Source organism: Myotis davidii, unplaced genomic scaffold (genome assembly GCF_000327345.1).
Source record: "Myotis davidii unplaced genomic scaffold, ASM32734v1 scaffold6, whole genome shotgun sequence".
NCBI classification, from domain to species: domain Eukaryota; kingdom Metazoa; phylum Chordata; class Mammalia; order Chiroptera; family Vespertilionidae; genus Myotis; species Myotis davidii.
The window spans coordinates 15,602,236-15,624,884 of NW_006383011.1; the positions used below are offsets into that span (position 1 = coordinate 15,602,236).

General features: G+C 43.2%; 2 protein-coding genes across 2 annotated transcripts in view; one reads left to right on the top strand and one right to left on the bottom strand.

The window, feature by feature from the left end:
• SOCS5 (suppressor of cytokine signaling 5) overlaps positions 1-9,213 on the bottom strand; it is a 77,372-nt gene extending 68,159 nt beyond the window's left edge. The window contains exon 1 of the mRNA XM_015557874.1: positions 9,162-9,213. The gene's annotated coding sequence lies outside the window, so the exon portion shown is untranslated. The remainder of the gene's footprint in view (positions 1-9,161) is intronic.
• PIGF (phosphatidylinositol glycan anchor biosynthesis class F) overlaps positions 1-22,649 on the top strand; it is a 79,407-nt gene that overhangs the window by 21,328 nt on the left and 35,430 nt on the right. The window lies entirely within an intron of this gene.

The following is a 22,649-nucleotide window of genomic DNA, read 5'->3' on the forward strand; positions in this document are numbered from 1 at the left end:
AAAGCTCCCTGGCACTGGGATATGGTGTCTTGTTCACCAGGATTTCCCCATAGCAGGGACCGGTTCTCTCCTATCCAGCCTTGGACACTCATCTGGCAGAGGCACACTCTTCACCTCCTGTCTTCTCCCCAGGCTTCTTGAAGGGGGGCTGCTATTAGCTAACTGGCTCAGATTACCATCCAACCTCGGGGTTGCAACAAGGCCACAGCCAAATAAGTCTTACTTCACAGTAAAAAAGTTCAGTCATAGCCAAAGCTAATTCACAGACTATGGAGTCCACTGGGAATTGTCAGGTGGCTTATCCATTGAGTCTCTCTGTTCTCTCATGTGCTCTCCCTTGTCCCTCCCTTGTCTCTCTATCTCATGCTTATTTTCTATAAACCAGTCAGAAAGCCTTGAAAGTGGAAGAAAATCTATATCTATCTTGAATATGGTGCACAAGCTAAAATAAAACAAAAACAAAAAAGCGAAATATACTGCCCTCTTTGGTGGTGTTCAGTGGTTAGAGCGTTGTCCGAGAACTGAAGGGTCGTGAGTTTGAGTCCCAGTTAAGAGCAAGTACCTGGGTTGGATCCTACCCTGGTTGAGGCACGTGGGGGAGACAACTAATCAATGATTCTCTCTCACATTGCTGTTTCTCTCTCTCCCCCTCCCTCTCTCCCACTCTCTCTAAAAAAAAAATTTTTTTTTAAATCAGTGGAAAAAAGTATCCTCGGGTGAGGATTAACAACAGCAACGACAAAGCAAATTATACTGTTAAGCCCTGACATTGCCCTTGAGTCTTTGTAGTCAGTGGGTGGTGTCATTGCTCAAGAGCTGGTAAAATTGGGAGGTGGACATAGGTGGTGGTGGTGATTGGATGCCCATTAGAGAATGTTGGAGCCTTTCTCTGAGCTTCACCTGTAGTATAGCCAAAAATTATTTGGATCCATTTTGGGGCAACTGCTTGGCCTGGAATTGTCCCCTGAGTGTTTTTTGTTGTTGTTGTTGTTTTTTATGAATTGGCTGTATTTAGCAGAGTATAGTTAGTGTTTTTAATAGACTGAAAATGATATCCAGATGCTTCACAAAAGGAGGGGCCCTTCCTCCAATTCCCAGCCTGCCACAGTCATCCTGAGCCTGGTCCCTTCCCTGGACAGTTGCCCTGAGCTCTCTGGGGGTCTACCTTGGGAGACTGCCCAGGAGCTCCAACTGGTCCCAAACCCAAGGAAGGAAGGTGAACCATTGGCTCCACATTGCCCAGGCACCCCAACAGCTTTTTGTGACTGTTCAAGGCTTGAATTTAATCCATCAGGCCCTCCAGTCAGAGGCTTCCAGATGTCTCTTTGTCTCCTTCCAGAATTTGGATTCCACAGAGGCACAATAACCCGACGTAGGTGGCAGGCAGGATAAACGTCGAACACCAAGGTCAAACCTCTGGTGAACATCCATGTAGAAAGAGCTATAACTCAGGGCCAATACACATGACCAGTGGCCCCAGATCTCCAGTTCATTTGCCAGCAAGGGTATGAAGGGAGTAAGCTAGGCACTAGGCCTTTGGGAGTGGGCACCTTAGCTGTGGGAACAGGACCTGATTCTAAGTCCCTTTGGGTGATGGGTTGAGTGGGCTGGACTGAGCTATTTATGTACTGAACCAGCAGGGCCAGTGATGTTGTACTGGGGAAGGCAGGGGAAGAGGAAACAATGTAGAGGCTGGTAATCTTCAGCCACAAAGGATAACATGTTTATTATTAGACTAGCACCTCCCTGGCACTCTGGCCAGGCACCAGCCTGAAGTGGTGGGAAAAGCACCAGATTAGAAGTCAGGAATCTCTGTTCTAGTCTGGCTTTAGCCAATAACCATTGTGAGCTCCTGGGTGTGTGCTTTTATTAACTGTTGGGCTTCAGTTTCCTCATCTGTGACGACATCAGGAGGTTGGCCAAAATCAGTGGTTCTCATCAGCATAATTTGGTAACTTATGAGAAATGCAAATCTCAGGCCCCAGCCCAGAGCTACTAAATCAGAAACTCTGGGAGCGGGACTGAGCAATCTCTGTGTTAGCAAACCTCCAATTGATTCTGATGAACAAGGAGTTTGAGAAGCACTGAGCTAAATAATTTCTAAGTGCCTGCATGCTCATACACCTTTGGATCTGTTAGGAGAGATGAAATCAATCTCTCTGTCCCTCTGTTTCTCTCTCTCTACGCACCACACACACACACACACACACACACACACGCCACATAAAACTTGGCCACCCATAAAATTCCAGTCTTCTGATCATGCAGTTAGAAGCCCCAGGAGCAGGTTCTCACTACATGTCCCAGAAACCCAGACTATGTCCTTTTTCTCCTCAGCCTGTCGCTAAAATCAGAGCCTGCCTCTGAAATGGCTACATTAGTGTTCTAGTCAGCAGGTGGCAAATGGTATGATAAATTCTTGTCTCCCTACCTCCTGCCCAATTAGCCAGAGATAAGATAGGAAGATTTAATCTTTTCCACAAGCAAGGTCACAATCTGGAATCGTAATAGAAGCCAGTTTCCATCCTGATTCCTTGAGGCTGCTCAGCAGCGATTGGCTCGCGGCAGGTGGGTCTGCCTGGTAGCAGGGATATAATAGGCAAAGCGGTGCAGGGAGGAGAACCAAAAGGGAAGAATAGCTGTGCTAAGCCTGTTGCCTTCTAGTTAAAAAAATTATAGATCTATTTATAACCTGTCTTGCTCCACAAAGGATTTGAGGCCCTGCCTTCTTCTTGGAAAACCCCTGATGCCAATACTTGGCATCTGAGACTCTGGACTTCCTGCCAGGAGCCAGGGGCCAAGTTTTGTTCACACAGCCTTGTGGAGGGTGCTCCAGGCCGTCTGCTCCAAAGCACCCCTCTACCTGCCCTTCCCTTCCTTCTGCTTGCTCCCTGCAGAGAACATGTGGTCTCCATGATCCTGTTTCTTTTTGTTTTTAAGCCACATGACCTACTCCTGGCCGTACGTTTTCCCATTCAGAGCAAATAAACAAGATCCCCCAGGAAAATGTTCAAAAGCCCAGCTTGCGGAGTGGTTGCCAAGGTCCATGCTTAGGGGCATTCTTTACCTTCTCTTAGTAATCTGGGCCTAGTGATTGATCACTCATCAGCTGGATACATTCTCTGACTTGATTTGGGTTGGGAGGGCAGAATTTAAATAATACATGGTAAGTGCCTACAAGAGAACAAGTTCCATAGTAAATGCTTAATAAGTGTCAGCTAAACAAACAAAAATGGACATGTTTTGGAACCATCTACATTCTCTTTGGGAGAAAACTGGCTGGTGCTGTGAATTCACCTAGGTTTGTCTCCCCGCAACACTAAGAGAAGCCTCTGAGTCCGAATCCACAACTCTGGCCTATTTTTACATTTTCACTTATCTCCTTAGCCCTGAACAGTATTCATCAATTAAATCACTGCTAGTTTTTCTCTTTTTCACAATAAATTATTCCAGTTCCTAAATGAACCTCCCCAAAGGAGGCTTATGATAGAGGTTTAGCACATTTATGGTGACCCTGGGCTAATAAAAACAAGCAGAGATAGCCTCACAGCACTTCTGAAATAAGCTTCCGCAGAGATAGCCTCACAGCACTTCTGAAATAAGCTTCCGCATACCAGGTGGTCTTGTTCTGGCTCCCGGAGGCCTTGGCTCCTGCACTTCAGATATGCTCGGGTTGCTGGTACCACCTTTCATCACCTGCTCTGCTCCAGCGGCCCTCCCTGTGTTGCGGTAGACGCTCCTGCTGCTCCTGCTGTTTGTCCCTGATGCTGCCTGCTAGGGTTCTTTTTGAAACTTGACACACCATTTAAATTTTTTTACAGGAAAGATCCAAGAAAAAAGAATAGGCAAGACATTTTTAAAAAAGAAAAGAGCCTTAAGTTACCAGATATAAAGACATTAATAAGCTATAAGAATTAGAACTGTGTTATTGATGCAGGAATATATTAACAGACCAATGGGATACAAGAAAGAATCCAGAAAGAGACCCACACATATATAAATAGTCTAGAGGCCCAGTGCACAACATTGTGCACTCAGGAGGGGCATGGAGGGAGTCCCTCAGCCCAGCCTGCACCCTTTTGCAGTCCGGAAGCCATGGGTCAGTCAGATAGCCGTGGAGGTGGGAGAGGCTCCTGCCACCGTTGTGAGCCTGGTTTCTGGCTGAGTGGCGCCCCCCCTGTGGGAGTGCACTGACCACCAGGAGACAGCTCTTGCATTGAGCGTCTGCCCCCTAGTGGTCGTGCCCATCATAGCGATCGGTAGTTCTGCAATGTGGTCAATTTGCTTATTACCCTGTTATTATATTGGATGACAGAGAGAGCTCTAAAGGTAGACAAGGGAGATGAGGGTCCATCATATAAGTGGTACTAGAAAATCGGTTTCAGTTAATATGGGAGAAAAAATGGATCCCTATTAGGTACAAAAAATAGTTTCTGATGGAATAAAAATTTAAATGTGAAAGGCACAATATAAAAAAAATCTTTAAAAATATTTTAAAAGAATAACTATCAACTCAGGATGGGAAAGAGGATCTCAAATACATCACAAAAAGCACATACCATAAAGGAAATGATTAATACTTTTTTCTACATTAAAATTTAAACTTTTATTCATCAGAATTCACCTTAAAGAGAGAATAAAAAATACATATGACATATGTCATTGGTAAATAATTAGTGTCCAGAACATATGAAGGATGCCAAAGAATCAAAAACAAAGAGAAACACCCCAAAAGAAATGTAGACAAAATACATAAACAGGTGTTCACAGAAAGGAAACACAAATGGCCAATGAGATATCTATTTCATATCCACCAGATCAGCAAAAATTTTAAAGTCTAATGATAACAAATGCTGGAAAGAATGTGAAGAAACCAGAGCTCTCATACCTTTTCAGTGTGAGTATAAATTAGTGTAGTTATAGGAAAACAATTTTGTATTTCTTGGTAAGGGGTACACTCTACAACCCAGCTATTTACATCCTGATATATACCCTGGACTCTCTATTTCCATATTCATATCCATATCCATATCCATATCCTTATCCATATCCACACCTGGAAACATGTACAAGAAAGTTTCGTGCCACATGTTCAAGTAACCAACCCAAATGTCCATCAACACTGAATGAACATGCAAATTTTGATTTGTTGATTCAATGCCATACTATACAGCAGTGACAATGAATAGTTGCTATGCACATTAATATGGATGAATCTCACAAAATAATAATGAGTGAGAAAAGCAAGACAAAGAAAAATACACTGCTGTTTCTTTTATGTAAATGTCAAAACCCGGAAAAACTAAAAATAAATTGTCAGGGACATAGATATGTATTAATCAGTACTCTGGCAAGAGAGAGATGGCATAACAACCCGGGTGGTTATAATCACTTATTAAAGAGATTCTACAAAAATGAGTTTAGTTAGGGCATGTCTTCTGAATGAGGGCAGAAAATTAGCTCGTGGGGGCAAAAAATATTCTTTTCATGTACAAAGTACAGAAGCGATGTCCAGTACATAAACAGATATGCAGTACAGTATGTGTGTGCTATTAAAATTTAATGGTGGGGAAGATGAGTATGGAAAAACCTGAAAAGGCTACTTAATGGGAGGTGATAATGAAAAATATGATTGAGAAACACTAGGTTTGGGAAACCAGCAAAGAATGGTACAGTACCCTAGGGCTGCTAACCACACAGTCAGGAAGCGTTAGCATCCCCAGGCCTGAGGAGCAAGGCTAGGGGAAGATGGGAATAGCTATGTGGAAGGGCTGCCTGCCTTTGGTAGAGGATTGCAACCAATTTACAGAGGGTGACCCAGCAGGGAGGGAGCACAGGAGGAAACACCCCACCTCATTCTCCTCATCCTCAGATCTCCTGTTCGTGCTTCACTTTTGCCAAACCCATCAGGAAGTGAGGGGTCAAGGGAGCCCCTGGTGGGGCACGGGGCAGTATGGAGAAAATGAAAATGGATCTGGAGGGGCAAGTAGACATTACATAGAAAATACATAGGAAATGTGGTAAAATTCCAAGGGACAAAGGAATTATTGGTACACATTTTACGACTGTGGTTATCTCTGGGCAGGAAGGGAAGGGCATATGGGGGCTTCAATAATTTGATAATATTCTATTAAGTTGGGTGGGGGGGTTCACAAGTGCTTATTCTTAACAATACATACATGTTATTTATATTTATTTGCATATATAATTCATTTTATATAATATTTTTAGAAAGTTAACATGTAGTAACTGGGTAGGAGAGGTAAAATGAAAAGAAGCAATCATTGGATCTGGAGACAGAAAGAGGATTAGAATCTAGGTTTTACCACTAACTAGTTGTTTGAGATTAAGCAAATAAGTTAGCTTCTTTAATGAACCTCCTAAACTCAGCTTCCCTGGCATCTTTGTCCAATCTGTGCTCTGAGGTCAGAATCTAGTCCACAGCTATTTAAAAGTCTTGCCTTGACTCTGGAATGCTGGCAAACTCTAGCAGAATTAAGAGTTCATAAATGCAGTTTCCTAGGAATGCTGATGCTTCATATGAGATGCTTAGCAAATCCCAAAGAGATAGTCAGTATACATGTATATACGTGCACACACACACACAGACTGGTGTGTGTATATATGTGTGTATGGATGTGCATGGATATGTGTGTGATCCTTTCCCCCACCTAGGCTAGGTGAGTACAAATTGCACAGGGAGTCAGGAAGTGGCCTTCCAATTCACGGCTCCTAGAATTTCAAGGTGCACATGCTGCTGTAGATTTTATTGCTTCTCATAAATATTATCTTATTTCCCTGTCACGGGCAGTGCTCTCCCAGGGTGCAGGGGAGGCCATGCAAGTCCAATCTGTTTGTCTTGGCCTGCCCAGGGATAAAGCACAGCAGCACTGGCCCTCCCCAGGCACTGGCAGCCCGCCAGCGGGGAGCACCAGGCTGCAGAGGGAAGGATGGCAGGTCGAGGCACACTGGCTCCAGTGCTAGGGCAGAAGGGGTGGAGGAGGAGTGATGGACAGATCTAGGTGATGTAGAAACCCCTTTAGCGCTCACTGGGTTTTTCCCTTTTCTGCCCTCTCACAGGGCCTGGTTTAGGAGAGTGAGCGCATGGCTGTACAACTGCTGCCTCCCTGGGAAGGATGGACTATCTAATGTGCTCCTGATTCATACCCCAGAAGTACTGATGATTTATTTGCTGTTAGTGTGGTCTAGGTTCGTGAGAGATTTGGGCTGGGTAGGAGGAAGTCCTTCTTTGAGAACAGGGGTAATTAATGACTGGGTCAGGGGCTCTTAGATGGCAGCTCCCTGATTTTATAGATGTTCAAACTGTAGCCCTAAGAACTTAATTGACTCATCCCAGGTCACACAGCTCATTTGACAGCACACCTCATGAGTCCTTTCTTTTTTTAAGGATTGAATCATCCAGGAACTGTTCATTAATTTTTACATGAAATGAGAGCAAATTAGCAACTGGATTCTCTGTCTACCAATCCTGGTACCTCATGCAAGTTATTCACCCTCCATTTCTTCCTCTGTAGATTGGGATAAATGACACCTCCCAGGACCACTGGGAGGCTAAGTTAATGTGTGAGGCATCTATCTTGGGCGGGCACTCCAAGGGCTCAGTAAATGCTGGTTCCCTTCTTCCCTCACTATGGTTTTCTCCTCCCTGCCCTTTAAACTCACAATAAACAAAAATAAAGCAAGTTCACACTTATTTCATTGACAGGCTCACCTCAAATCCATGCTGTAATGAAATGTAAGTAGAAATGTCCTAGGCTGCCCAGATAAGTCAATGGCATTGTGACAGGCATTGTGGGAAGGACACTGGGAACAGGGCTGAGGGGTGGGGTGGGTGTGGATTTACTGAGCAGGAAAGGCCTCCAGATGGAAGGTCAGAGAGACTCTCTTCACAGTTAAAAAAAGAAATGTGCTGAAGGAGGAGAGACCTCAGTGAGGGGAGGGAAGATGACCGTGGCCGCAGAGATGACTAACGATGCTCCCTTCCCTGGTGAGGACTCCGAATGCCATCGTGGGAGTTGGATTAAGCAAGGAGGCCAGTGACGACTGAGCAGCCCACAGGTCCCAGGAGGGCAGCAAGCAGGGCACTCAATATCAGTCCCCAGGGAAGGAATGGGGGTGTCATAAGGGAGGGGCTGCCTGGGGATGAAGGCCAGGAGAGAACCTCCCTCCTCTGCAATACCATGACCTAAGGAAGGACATGCCCACCGGGTCTGTCTTTGGTGGCATGGGCAGAGAGGGGCTGGCCAGCTTCATATCCCAGCTACCAAATTAGTGATTCTAAAAACTGTTTTACCTATTATGCTTCTTAAGCTCTTTTGTCAGGGGTGCTTAGCAATGGAAAGCAGACTACTTGATTTGTGTAATAGTTATTTTCACATATAGCATATATTAAAACAAAAACAAAGTGCCATAAAAATATTAGTGTGGTCTCTTTGTAACAACAATAGGAAGCACCAAGATTTCATTGTCATGCTATGTCCTATAGGATCTGTAGGACAAAACAACGTTCGTGGAAAAGTGTTAGTAAGATTGGACTGAAGAGTCACTCAGGGCAGACACGCAGACCTGAATGCACCCTGCGGGTGAATCACTCTTTAGCCCAGCTGAAGCCCAGTTCCAGTCTCTTCTTGGAAACTTTCTTAGCAGAACCCTAGAGACACATGATGACTTTAGCTGAGTTCCCCCAGAAAACATCAGTCTGTGGGAAACAATTCAATGGCCTTTGACCATCAGGGTTCCCAGGTGCTCATTTCCTCCCAAGAAACCCCCCCCTTTCCATTGCAGGGGAATCTCCCCGTTGTGTTCCCTTCTGCCACATGGTGGCTCCACTCTGCAGCATCCCACCCACAACCCAAACCCAGGAAACCAGGGTTGAAATGCCAGGCACCAAGGCTGCTGCAGCCCTCATCCAAATCCTCCACATAGACAAGGCGAGGGCTTGTTTATTGTCTCTCTTAGTTCAAAAAAGTAAAGCCTAGAGTTTTGAGACCAATGGTCAATCCTCAAAGTCCTCTTCACCATTTCACCCCCGCAGGGTGGAGCATCCACCCAAAGCGGAGACATGGAACTTGCCAATACTAGATGTCAATGATTTGAGGAGGGCAGCATCCAGGGAAGAAATAGAAATGAAAACCAAGTACCTTTCAATCCAGCTCTCTATCCGAAAGGGCTTAGGAGAGATGAAGAGTCCATTTGGAGGCAAAGCAGTGCAGCCTGGAATAATTACCTGAGCGCAGAGCACAGCTCTGGCCACTTTTTAAGCAATGAGAGAGGAGGGAAGGGATTGTGGCTTGGCTGGACAGCCAGTGTTCACTCACTATTTACTGTTCTTGTAACTCACCCTGGAGAAGGGCTCTTGTTCTCTTTCTGCTGCTATTTACAACTCTTACTAGGTTTCCAAAATGTAGCTTAACGCCCTCTCTGGTAAAGAACTTGGGGTGAGTTCCTAGGGGTTGGCCAGGACTCTAGAGCTATTTGTGAGCATCATTACCACATCTCTTCCTGGAGAGATTCCTCTCACCTCACCCATCCCTGGCCAATCCTCTTTGCCCTCAGGGCCCCTCCACTTAGGGCACATAGAGTAATGTGCCTTGTCTGGAATCAAAGGGCACGATCAAAAATAGAGCGGGAGAAGGAAGAGGGCTGAGTCAAAAATGAGCATCTAAACGGATGAAGCCATAGAGATAACAGTGGTTTTGAGTTGGCAAGCCAGAGGTGGTCATGGTAGGAATCTGGAAGAGGAGTGGAGCCTGCCCCTGCCCAGGCTTTCTACCGCAGGAGGCAAGAATAGACCGCAGCCGTCTCAGCTCCAGGCCCAGCTACCTTAACTTTCCAATCTGGAGCTTCCGGGGACTTCTTCCTGGAGGTGGGGGCTTGTTTATTGTCTCTCTTAGTTCAGCAAAGTAAAGCCTAGAGTTTGGGGACCAATGGTCAATCCTTAAAATCCTCTTTACCATTTCTCCCCCCAAAACCTGTAAGGCCTCTCATGCAAATAGGATCTTTAGGCCTGTCCTCCTGTCCCTAAGTTCAGGGTGTCTTATGAACTCCCCTCCCCCAGACTTTTACTGCTTTACTCATTTGGCCATTTCCTTAAACTGCCAGTTATATTTTTTTATAAATATAGCAAATAATATATGTATTGTCATTCTAAATAAGTAAGGTACTTTATGTTTAAGTATTCATCACTTAGTATGTTCTAGACCCTTTGCTTAGGGCTGTCTATAGATTATTTTATCAAATCCACATAGCAACCCTATGAGGTAGGTATCATCATTTATATCCCCACTTTTCTAGGGGACCCAGGGAGCAGAGATGTCAACAAACTTCTGGCTCCTTGTGTGGATTGAGCAAGCTATAACCTCTCTGTGCCTCAGTCTCCTCGTCTGTAAATGGGATGAATAATAAAAACACCCACCTGGTAAGATTGTTATGAGAACCAAATGAGCTGATACGTGTCAGATGCTCAGAACAGGGCCTGTCCTGTGTGTGTTTGCTAAATAATAAATGAACATCTAAATGGCAGTGCTGGATATAACCCAAGTGGTCTGATTCCAGAGCACCTATTCCTGACTGCTCGCCATTTCCTTCCAGATTGCATCCTGTTCTGTTTCTTCTGAAAGCTTTGGCAGAGCCTTTGATTTCCACTTTAAAAGACAGGGAAACAGCTATAGATGGTGATCGGTCCAGGACAACACACAAGTTTCTCTTCCTGAGAGCTACATGGTGACACTTTATGTATTCTTCTAGGCCAAGCTCTGCTCTGAGCACTTCACACATATTATCTCATATGGTTCATATGGAGTCTTAGGAGGTAGGCACTGTTATCCCATTTTACAGATGAGGAAACTAAGGTGCAGACCAGCCTGACTCTGTTGTCCTATTGTCTTCTACCCAAGCCCACCCTTAAGCCTGAAGCCAACCAGTTCTGCTGGCAGGAGCTCTGGGACAGTAAAGCTGAAAGTCCTGTGCCATGGGAAATCGCTCAGCCCTGACCAAACCAGGGCAGTGGTCGCCTCCCCATTGCACAGCCCTGCGGCCACTTTCTGACCCAGTAGAGTTTTGTTCATGGTGCTTGGTGATCCTTGCAGCTCCCTAGAGATCTCCATAGAAAAACCTCGCTTCTCTAAATGATCGCTCAAATCATTTTAATTTAGCCACAACTGCATCCCTTTTTAAATCATAAGCACATAATGAGCATTATTAGGGAGACTCTTTCCTGATGGAGGAGATCTCTAGGGTTCACTTTTCTGACACACTGATGGCACATAACCAGCCAAGTCAGCAGTTTCTTCTCTGCCCTTCACAGATGACCCACAAAGCTATTATTTTTCCCTTCACATTTTCACTCTCCTAATGGTTTCCGTTCAGCCAAATGCAAGCAGCAGAATAAAGAGATCTGAGGTTGGCACTGGGGAGACAGCATGAGTAGAAGAAAGGACATGGACTTTGAGGGCAGAAAGACCCACCTGCGAATCCTGTCTCTGTCATGTCATTTTGTGTAAGTTCCTCAACCTCTCTGAATACCGTCTGTAAAAGGATAATCAGAGGTCAGTGACAATGTATACACAGGGACTTGCATAGGGTGGGGTGTAATGGTTACTAAATGGCTGATGAAATAGGCTATGGTTTAAGATTGGAGTGCCCGATGGGCTGGCAGGATCCTGATACTAAATTGAGTTGAGGTTTCCAGAGAGATGCTGCTGGGTGGCTGAGGCATACCTGGTGTGGCCTCTTAGTCGACTTCTTCTCTTCTTACCTTCAATGTCACTTCCCTAGGGAAGTCTTCTTACAAATTCACAGGATCCTGAACTCCTTTATACTGCTTTTTAGAGCTTGAACTCAAAATTTGGGAAATTATTTAATTTCTGTCTTTCCCGCCTGCCCATAAACTCTCTAAAGGCAGGGATCATGTCTATCTTGTTCACTGTCGTAGCATCAGCAGCCAAATGAGTGCCTGGCACACAGGAGGCATTCAATAAATGCTTGTTGAGTGAAATCAATAAAGCAATGAAATGAGCATCAAAGGTATGTACTAGGGGAAGACATAGTTGTGTAAGGACGCTTAGGCAGTGGCAAGCCACTAGATGGAGCTAAATGCCCTGTAAACTATCCAGCCGCTTCTCAAAGGGACTCAATTTCCAGTGTGAAGCGATTCTGCTGATATTATAACATCTATCTCTTATTGAGCACCTTGGTAGGCAATTTACAATGCATTTTATACATTTTCTACTAGAGGCCCGGTGCACAGATTCATGTACTGGTGGGGTCCCTTGGCCTGGCCTGTGCCCTCTCGCAATTCAGGACCCCTCGGGGGATGTCACACTGCCAGTTTCGGTCCGATCCCTGCAGGCCAGGCCGAGGACCCCACCGGAACACAATTGGGGCTGGGGGCGATCACGGGAGGGCCCCAGGGCATATCTGGCTAGACCCAGTCCTGATCAGCTAGACCCCAGCAGCAAGCTAACCTACCAGTTGGAGCATCTGCCCCCTGGTAGTCAGTGCGCATCATAGCGACTGGTTGAATGGTTGAACAAATGGTCAGACTCTTAGCATATTAGGTTTTTATTGTATAGGATAGTTCTTACAACAACCACAGGAGCAAGTATCCCATTTTTCTGATGAAGAAATAAATTTCTAGTAAGTTTTCTAAAGAATACACAACTTGTAGACAGTGTAAAAGACTCTGAACCAGGGTCTGTTGACCTCCAAGCCTGTGTCCTTTCCAGTATAGCCCAGTGTTTCCACTTTAGTGGCCTAATGCAATCAATAAGCATGCTTCTGGCTGTGACAGCTCCCCCCACCCCCAACTGATTGTTATTGTTTTCTTTCAATTCTATTTATTTACTAGAAGCCTGGTGCATGAAATTCGTGCACTCGGCGGCCGGGGGTGGAGGGGTCGGGGGGGATCCTCAGCCTGGCCTGTGCCCTCTTGCAGTCCAGGAGCCCTTGGGGAATATCTGACTGACAGCCATCAGTCAGACATCCTTAGTGCTGCCATGGAGGCAGGAGGGGCTTCTGGCTCTCCCACAGGAGGAGTGCACTGACCACCAGGAGGCAGCTCCTGCATTGAGCGTCTGCCCCCTGGTGGCCAGTGCACATCATAGCAACCAGTTGTTCCACCGTTTGGTCAATTTTCATATTAGCCTATATAGGATTCTTTTATTTTAAATATATTTTTATTGATTTAAGAGAGGAAGGAAAGAGGGAGAAAGAGATAGAAATAACAATGAGAGAGAATCATTGATTGGCTGCCTCCTGCATGTCCCCTACTGGGGATTGAGCCTGCAACCCAGGTATGTGCCCTTGACCAGAATAGACCCCAGGACCCTTCAGACCACAGGCCGATGCTCTATCTACTGAGCAAACCAACTAGGGCTCAATTTTATTTTATATTGGTTTCAGGTATACCGCTTAGTGGTTAGACAACCATACACTTTATATAGTGTTCCCCTCGATTATCACATACCCAATTAGAACTCTCTGCAGAGCCATAGGTTTCTAAAAAGTCAACGGGGGTGGGGTAGGGGGGGGGGAATGGGAAGGTGATGAGAGGCAGAATAGACTTATTGGCTCTTAGACCAGACATTTACGTCTTGAGCTCATTAATAAGCTGGGCTGTAGCATTTTAAGTGAGGAGGAAAAAATCTTCAATTTATGAGTCAGTAGTTCTTGATTCACACATAGGGCTGAGCAGACCTAGATGAGCTTACAATCTGGTTGCAGATATAAGACATACACATATGGGACATAATACACAGCAGTACCTAAATTCCTGTAGATTATATACATACATATAAGAGTACTAGGACTTCAGAGGCCAACATGATGCTGAGTGGGATGGTCACAGATATGAAAATCAGAGTTGACCTTCATAGAAAACACATTTAGGGAGATGGCAGGTAAACTAGTCCTTTCTACTAAAGGTGTGGCCCAAGGATCAGTGGCATCATCACCACCTGAGAGCTTGGTAGAAATGCAGAATCTTGGGTCTCATCTCAGAGATCCTGAACCAGAATCTGCACTTAAACAAGACCCCCTCCCCTGGTGATTCTCACACACTAAAGACTTAAAGATTTTTGGAGACTAAGTCATATGTCACCTTAACATAAAATAATACTCTAAAACACTTTTTAATTTCACTGTTTAGTTAAAACTTTGATTTTGATTTGGTTTTAAGAAGATAGTACGAAATACACTATGCCTCTGACATTCCTCTCTGTGAGAACCTATGGAGATTCTTAACAGTTCAAGGCGGTGCTCTGGAAGGAAAGGTCTTTGCCAACTCTGCATGTATTTATGCAGTGGGCATCATTCTTCAAGAAACAAGGTCTTGAAAAATCCTAGAGGTTCGTTTTTGAATCACTAAAGTAAGTTTACCTTATGTTCAAATGAGTTTGGTACATTCTAATTCTTTGAAACTGTTCATCAACATATGGTTTATGTTGGAAACATGATTGAGTCTCCTCAGATCACTCCCTACCTCCCCACACTGTCCTTTCATCCATATTCTAGGTAAATAAAAGTTGGAATGTGGAATCCATGATAACGCTGATGGAGAAAGTTACATACTTAGGCAGCAACCTATAAATAAGACTTGATTTAATATCTCAATAAGAAGTGAGGGTGGCCCTATGTCTAGTTGTGGTCTCATTTCTCTCACCCACTTACTGAAGTTGAGGCCATTCAGAAAGGCAGCACTGTATAAAGAAAAGAACACTAGGAAACTAAGTGAGGAAGCATGGGCTCAGGTCAGACACACAGTAGCTGCGTGTCTTCACTTCTGCGAGTCTCAGCTCCCCATCTATCAGCCTGGGAGTTGGAAGTAGATAATTGCTACGGTTCCTTCCTGGCCTAGCATTATATGAGCCCAGTTAACTAGGAGTTAGTAGAGCATGGGCAGTTAGTTAGTCATTAAACCCAGATTATATACTCCCAAATAGAAATGGCCCAACTAGTCTTACTTACATAAAAGTTGAGAAGGCTGGTTTCCATAGCAATTCACCTTCATGAAGTCATTTATAAATTCAATTCCGCAAAGTGACAATATTACGTACTGGCACCTGCAAAACTCCCTGTTCCCTTTGCTTCCATTCTTACTCCCAGCCCCAGTGCCAGGAGTTGTCCTAATCTGGAGAAGAAGTCAGGGCTCTTGAGTTGCCTGTCGGTCTGCAAGAACAGAAGGTGCTGACGGTGGGAGTAAACGCAGGCCTCCTTTCAGTTTACTTCTTCTGCAGCCGCCCTTCACAAACTTCAGCAAATATTTTGTGATGTTGCAAGGTGTTTTGAGAAGTGAAAAGCAAGCTGTGATTCAACTGGTATAGAAATTTTGCAAACAAAAAGGAGTGGTCGGTTTTGCAGCAAACTATTATTTCTTCCAGAGCCCACAGGCTGGAATACTGACAGAAATATTTATGCAAGACATTGCCATCCTACATACTGGATTTTCCAACTAAAACCAACTTCAAATTAATTGGCCCAGCAGGTCCTAACTGATGAGCCTCAGACCCCTGAGAGCTGTGTACCTCAAGGGATCTGCAACCCATGTGCATGTTCTGACTGTAGACTGGATGAAAAATGTGCTCATTCATATGGCTTACTTCTCAAATATGCATGCATGTTGTGATGAATAAAAGAAATTAACTTACAATGTTAGTGAATGTCTTAACTTTTTGTTATGTTTTCTTAATTAGCTGATACTAAAAGTAGAGTTACCATGATGCTTGAGTTTAAGAAAAACATTTGTTTGATGTCCAAAGGCAGTGTTCACACTTGTCATCATTTGACTTCATCCTCATCTCAGGGATACGGACACCTTCCATCAGGAGAGAAGTTTTTCCCCAGTTATTGGCCCCACTTTCATGGCATATATTGGATAGTATATCACCATTTGGTTTCTAGAAACTTAAAACTAGTTAGGAAGACATGAGTGGCTAGTTCTGAGCACTGCTCCTCTATGGGAAATGTCATCCTAGGATATAAACTACAAGCAAGGAGTGGATATATCCCTTAGTCCACAAATGTACATAAACACAACCTGAATTTTATTTCAAGCTTCCATTTCATTGCATTGTCAGAAACTTGATCTCAGTGAACTTGATTTCAGCCTCCCCTTTCCCTAAGATTGTGTCTAGTTTCTGGGAGGGGCTAATGAGGTGCCAAGATATGCAGTAGGGGGAGGGGAGGAGGGGAGTGAGGAACGGGTCCTCAAGGGCACCCTTCCACACTGGTATTTATTGACCCGTCCTTCACCCTGTTTGTCCGACTCCTTCAGCAAATGGAGCACCCTTCATTTCTCCAGTGTCCTCTTGGGCACAAGGAGACATGCTTCTGTGTCTCACTGGGGCAGGGAAAGCTTTGCAAGCCTTTTAAGGCCATCTCAGTGGTGACCTACCGTGCACCCATTTCTTCTCTGAGGTCTTGTAATCTTCCTGGGGCTCTCCTGGCTGCGGAAACACGTCTTCTCTATTCCTAGGCCCCACCAAAACATCTTGGATTGTGCCACCTTCCCAGGGTGAGCCACAGGACCTATCGACGTCTCTGCCCTTGGTATTTTCCCAGGAATTTACTTAATTCCCCAGGAGTAGGGGACTCTTTCTACTCTAATTATCTTTTCTTCCAAACCTTTTGTCTATGCTGTTGATTTTTTCCCTTCCTCCTCCCTCTCTCCCCTCTCTTCCTTCTTCTTTCTCCTAAGGGCAGCTTCTAAAACAAAAAGCCAGGAAGACACTCTATTCCTCTGTCTCTTGCTATCATATCCTTCCTCTGAGATAAGAAGCAGAAAATCGGCTAGTGCCTGAATGAGGTGAAGGAAGGAGGAGGGGTAAACATGGGAAAGGAATCGGGTTGATATTATTCTGCCACATAAACAAATTAATATAGATTTCATGACTGCAAAAGAGGAAGTCAGTCCCAAATGAAATGAGACACTGAGCAAAAATTGAACTTTTATAGAATCATTAAAATAAGACCCCCAGGACTGGTACAGTTTTCCTACATGCTCTCAACATTTCCTGCTGTGTAGCCTCTGGAGCTACGTGACTTTCATACACAACACTGAAATAGAGGTATATTTTCTAAGGATTGGGTGAGCGATGAAGGCTCCTACCGTGTTATACAGAGGCTCTTTGGTAAGTCAGACTGGGGTGTGAGGAGAGGGAAGGTAGGATGAGAAGAGGAGGCAGCTATACACTGCCAGGCACCACCTTGAGGCTCTCCTCTCATGCAGGTCCTCTGCAACTTCCCTGTCCTTGGGGCTGTCCTAAAGGCAGTTGCCTCTACATCCGAAGTTCCTGCCCCTACTCCCCCCCAAGATCTAAGGTTCCTTCATTCATTCACTTATTCTTTCATTCAAAATAATTGAATTTCCATGTGGGGCTATATACTGGGGAACTGGTCTTGATGAACTTTTAGAGTCTGTTGAACAAAAAAATGGCATGAAGGCATGGGCCCTAGCCAGTTTGGCTCAGTGGATAGAACACCAACCTCGCAGACTGAAAGGTAGTGGGTTCACTTCCTAGTCATGGGCATGCACTTCGGTTGCAGGCTGGTTCCCCGGCCCCAATCAGGGCCCGTGAGGGAGGCAACCAATCAATGTGTCTCTCTCTCACATTGATGTTTCTCTTTCTGTCTCTCCCCCTCCCTTCTCTCTCTAAAAATCAATGGAAAAATTTCCTCAGATGAGGATTAACAACAACAAGAAGCCATGATCTCTGGACTTAAGGATCTTATAGTTCAGTTGGAGGAGGGAGGAGCCCATGCAAAGACAGGTGAAGGAATGATCTCCATGGTGGGGAAAATGCAGGTTTCCCTGGGACAGAGGCAGAACACCTCACTAAGCCTTGAGGTGTCAGAAAAGGCTGCCTGGGTAGGGCAAGAAGGAACAGATGGCACTGAGATAAGCAAGACCAGGACTACGGGACATGATGGCTCTGAGCAGCCAGACAGGCTGGATACCTCTTAAGAGGGAGAGGGAGCAGGGAGCAGCTGATCTGGCTCTAAACCAACCTCAAATTTCTAGTAGCAATGATGCCTATACATTTCAAATTTGGTAATTAGGAGCACACACTTTTCTCAAAAAGCTAAATGCTGCCTGTCCAGGCAAGAAGTTTCTACTTCCATGTTTCTAAACTTGTGCTATTTGAATCGGGAGTCTAGGGGAGGAACACACAATGCAAAAGCCACAACGTCTCCCCCACTGGCTTCTTGGAGAGAGAGTGACATATAACTTAAAAGATTCCATATTTCAGGCAAAGAAGAGTTTGTTGGCAAAACTACACAGGACACACCAGAGTGCTCAATTAGAGCTTTTGCAAGCAATGCATTTTTATTATTAAACTCTTGGCTAAGGCTCCAAATGGGCTGCCTTAGCCGAGTACGCTCACCTGAGTATGGTGTGAGCTCCTTGGAAAATACAAGTTTGTTGCAAATGATCAACATTTATTTTATTTGAAGTAGGATTATATTTCTCCTGCTGTGAAGAGTGAAAATTAATGTCCTGTTTGAGGTACCTCAACCATATCGCCGAAAGACCAACTCCATGTCATGGAAACAAATCAGAGGTGTATTTGGAGAAAGATCCAAACATTCCATATCCCAGAAGATATTAATTACATTATATTACTCCTGAGTGAACGTAGCAAGAAGGTATAATCCTTGGGTAAATATCCAGAACAAACTAAAGGCATTTGGGTTACACTGTAAACAATAATCTAGATCAAATTACTTAATAGTTTAGTTATCAATGTAGAATAATATATGCTTTAGCCTGTGCCAGAAAGATAATCTTTAGAGATGTCTGCGTGACTCCTTGTCCTAAATTGAGTCCATTAAGTGATTAAGGAATTAAGAAACAATAAAAATAGCCTGGGAAAACATTGTACTACTACTGTGCAGCCACTAACCTTCCGTATCAATCCAAGATTTTTCCAAAAATGCTGACCATTTCTAGAACTATTTAGAACATGGGTTAGCAAACCTTTCCTGAAAGGTCCAGGTAGTAAATATTTCAGGTTTTGCAACTCTGCCATTATACACAAAAGCAACCGTAGATGATCTGTTAATAACCTAACCTTTCCACCTTGCCCCAACCCATGGTTTTGTCTTCCATGTGTGTGGTGCCCTTTAAAATATGGCTTCAGACCTTGGGGGATTGGCAGATATTCCTGAAGGCAAGCACTGACTTTGGTGTTAGTTTACCCTTTGAAATTGCACTTTCCCTGTTTCTGGCTTCTGAGGATCATCATTACTTTCCTGCCAGTTTAATTATATACATACTGGAGGCCCAGTGCACGAATTTGTGCACCGGTGGGTCCCTTGGGCTGGCCTGCAATAGGTGCCAATTGGAACGGTCTCACCCAGCCCCAATCAGGACCCATTGGGGCTGGCCAGCCATGGGAGGTTGGCTGTGGAAGCGCACTGACCACCAGGGGGCAGCTCCTGCACACTGCCCCCTGGTGGTCAGTGCACATCATAGTTACCAGCTGGTCATCTGGTTGTCCGGTTGTAATGGTCACTTAGGCTTTTATATATATAGATTTAAAAATTACATACATACATAAATTGTGTATACTTACATGCATATGTATGTATGTAAATAAATATTTTCCAGGGTTATTATTGTTGTATGGTTAAGTTTCTCTGTTGGCTAGCTTGTTCATTGTTGTTGGAAACTTAAGTCCATCTATTTGAGCTTTTCTTTTTTTATTGTTGCCACTATTACAGATGTCCCCTATTCCCCCCTTCTATTTAATCTTTTTTAAAAATGTATTTTTATTGATTTCAGAGAGGAAGGGAGAGGTAGAAACATCAATGATGAGAGAGAATCATTGATCGGCTGCCTCCTGCATGCTCCCCACTGGGGATTGAGTCTGCAACCCAGGCACGTGTCCTTGACCTGAATCGAACCCTGGACCCTTCAGTCTGCAGCCGACTGAGCCAAACCAGTGAGGGCATATTTGATCTTTAAGTTGCTGAACTGTAAATCTTTTAGCAAGATGGAAAACCCAGAACACCATTGCCATCTGGTGGAAAAATATACTATTACCACATCTAAGTGAGACCTACTTGGACTCATCTTCTTCTCATTCCCCCCAAATTGTCAATAAATCCTGTCAAATCGTCTTTTCATCAGGTCTTCCTAATTCTCCTTTCATTCCCATTTTCCTAGTACTACCTTAGTCTTGTTCCTAGATTTTTTTTTTCTAGAATTGTTGCTTTTGAACCAGCCTTTTCCTTTAGTCACTGTTCTTTCATTGTATTTTCCGTGTTCTTATTGTCACATCTTTCTTTTACAATTTTACATTAATTTGATGGGTTGCTTATCAATTTCTTGCTTATAAGCAAAACTTTTAGAGCCAATAACACAATCTGACTAGGGATAAGAACACAGTAGAGGTCCAATAAAAGTTAGATGAATTGAAAAAAGTATTTAGTGCCATTTGTTCATTTGCCAAATTTATCTGGGAGGCAGCATATGTACAGAAGTTTCCACATTTTTTTTCTGTAATAGCATACTGATGAATGACATTCGCATATGGGCTTACCTAGATTTTTTTTAAACTTAAAATTATATTTGATTACAAAATACAAGACCAATATGAAAAATGAGTAATTATATTGATGATGTTGGGAGCTACGGTTCTTACTGTGGAAGATACAAATGTGGAAGGGGGAAAGGAAAGGAAGAACCCTGTGGGGGTGGATTGGAATTGGAGATAGCAATAAAACTCATAATTTTTAATACATATGTTTTCTTGCTCTTTCTAGAGTCAATGACATTCCAGCAGGCCCAGATCTTAGGTTTTAAACACCATTCTCCAGAAGAAAAGGGAATTTTGGAGAAATGGCTGCTTCTAGGGCTGAGTGGGAAAAGAAAAAATAAAACAGTAAGATAAACTTGGAACATTTATGCTGGAAAATAGGGAATTTCTCAAAAAATGGTAAGAACATGCCCAAAAGACCAAAAGCCAGCTTGAAAGGTCTTCCACTGGCCAAAGCTGGGACAATTTGACATCAAAACAAATGAGAGTAACAGACAGAATAAAATAGGAATTCATGAGTTCATGCTAATATAAGTGATAAAAAGAAAAAAACTTTTCCTTACAATAGAATGCCAACTAGTAAGTGTACAAGGAATGATATTATTGGAAAAACCACCATTTGGCAACAATTGGAGTAACAATTAACTCAGCCAAGAAACATTACTGGATGCTAAATAAGGGTGTAAAAGTTTGCTGAGAAATAGAATATTTACAGTCTCAAAGTATCTCCCCACAAAATGCTTAATTCAATAGAAAAAAATAAAACTTTATAGTGGAGAAATCTAGCCAACATCGCCTAAAACGAATGAAACTACACCTTGAAATGGGACAATTGACACCACGATGATGCACTGAAAAGGACACATCATTTCTAGGACATTCCTGTCCAAAATGCAACCTAATCATTTAAGAAACATAAAAAAAAACTAAGATTAAGGGACATTCTAAAATAACTGGCCTATTTTTTAATGAGCTTGACATTTTTGGAAGACAGACTGAAGAACTGTTCTAGGAGGCTAGAGACATGGCTTCTAAATGTAATGTATTATCTTGGATTGGATCCTGGCCCAGCTTTGTTAAAAAAAAAAAAAAGCCCATTAGTGGAACAACTAGTGAAATATGGAAAATATTATTGCATTAATGTTAATTTTCTGGTTTTTATAACTGTGCTATGGTTGTGTTAGAAAATATCCTTGTTCTTAGGAAATACACAAGTATTTGAGGTAAAGAGGCATCCATCTGTAGCTAACATGCAAATAGCCAGGGGGAAAAAGCATTTATTCTACACCGATAAAGGGAAAACTCTTCCTTATAGAATGACAACTAATTAATACACAAAAAAATGATGTAGTTAGAAAATTACAATTTTGTAAACATCACAGTAAAAATGTTTTTCAGAATAGAATCATCAAAGGGTACTAATCTAGCTGGGGCAGGTTTGATGAGAAATAGAATATCAACATGGTCTCAAAAATTTCTCCTCACAAATTAACCACTAATTGCAAAGGAAAAACAATAATTACACAGTGACTGGCCACATCTGTCCTAAGCGATCAGAGTGAACATTACCAATAAGGCAGTTCTGTGAGACTGGATGTGACATCACTCATAGTATTTCAACCCACACTGCATAACTTGAATTTAAACATAAAGAAACATTGGGAAAGGCCAAAGTGAAGGATGTTCTATGCTTTAACTGTCCTATATTCTTCAAATACATTAATACTACGAAAGACAAAAAGAGGCTAAAGAGTCATGATAAAGTAACATATGATCCTGAACTAGAAGCTATAATAAACAACAAACAATTGAACAACAAATGAAACTGGAAGAGGGACTGTAGACAAGGGTACTGTTATCAATGCTAAGTTCCTGAATTTCATAACTGTACTTAGTATGCTTGTTCTTATGAAGTACAGATATAGTATTGAAGGGTAAAGTGTATGATGTCTGCAATATACTCTCAAATGGGCCTAGGGAAAAATATATAACAAAAGATAGAGAGAAAATGATAAAGCAAATACGAGAAACATTTTAAAAAGTCAAAGTGCAGAACAATGTATACATTTCCTCTATTTAAAATCCTTAAAA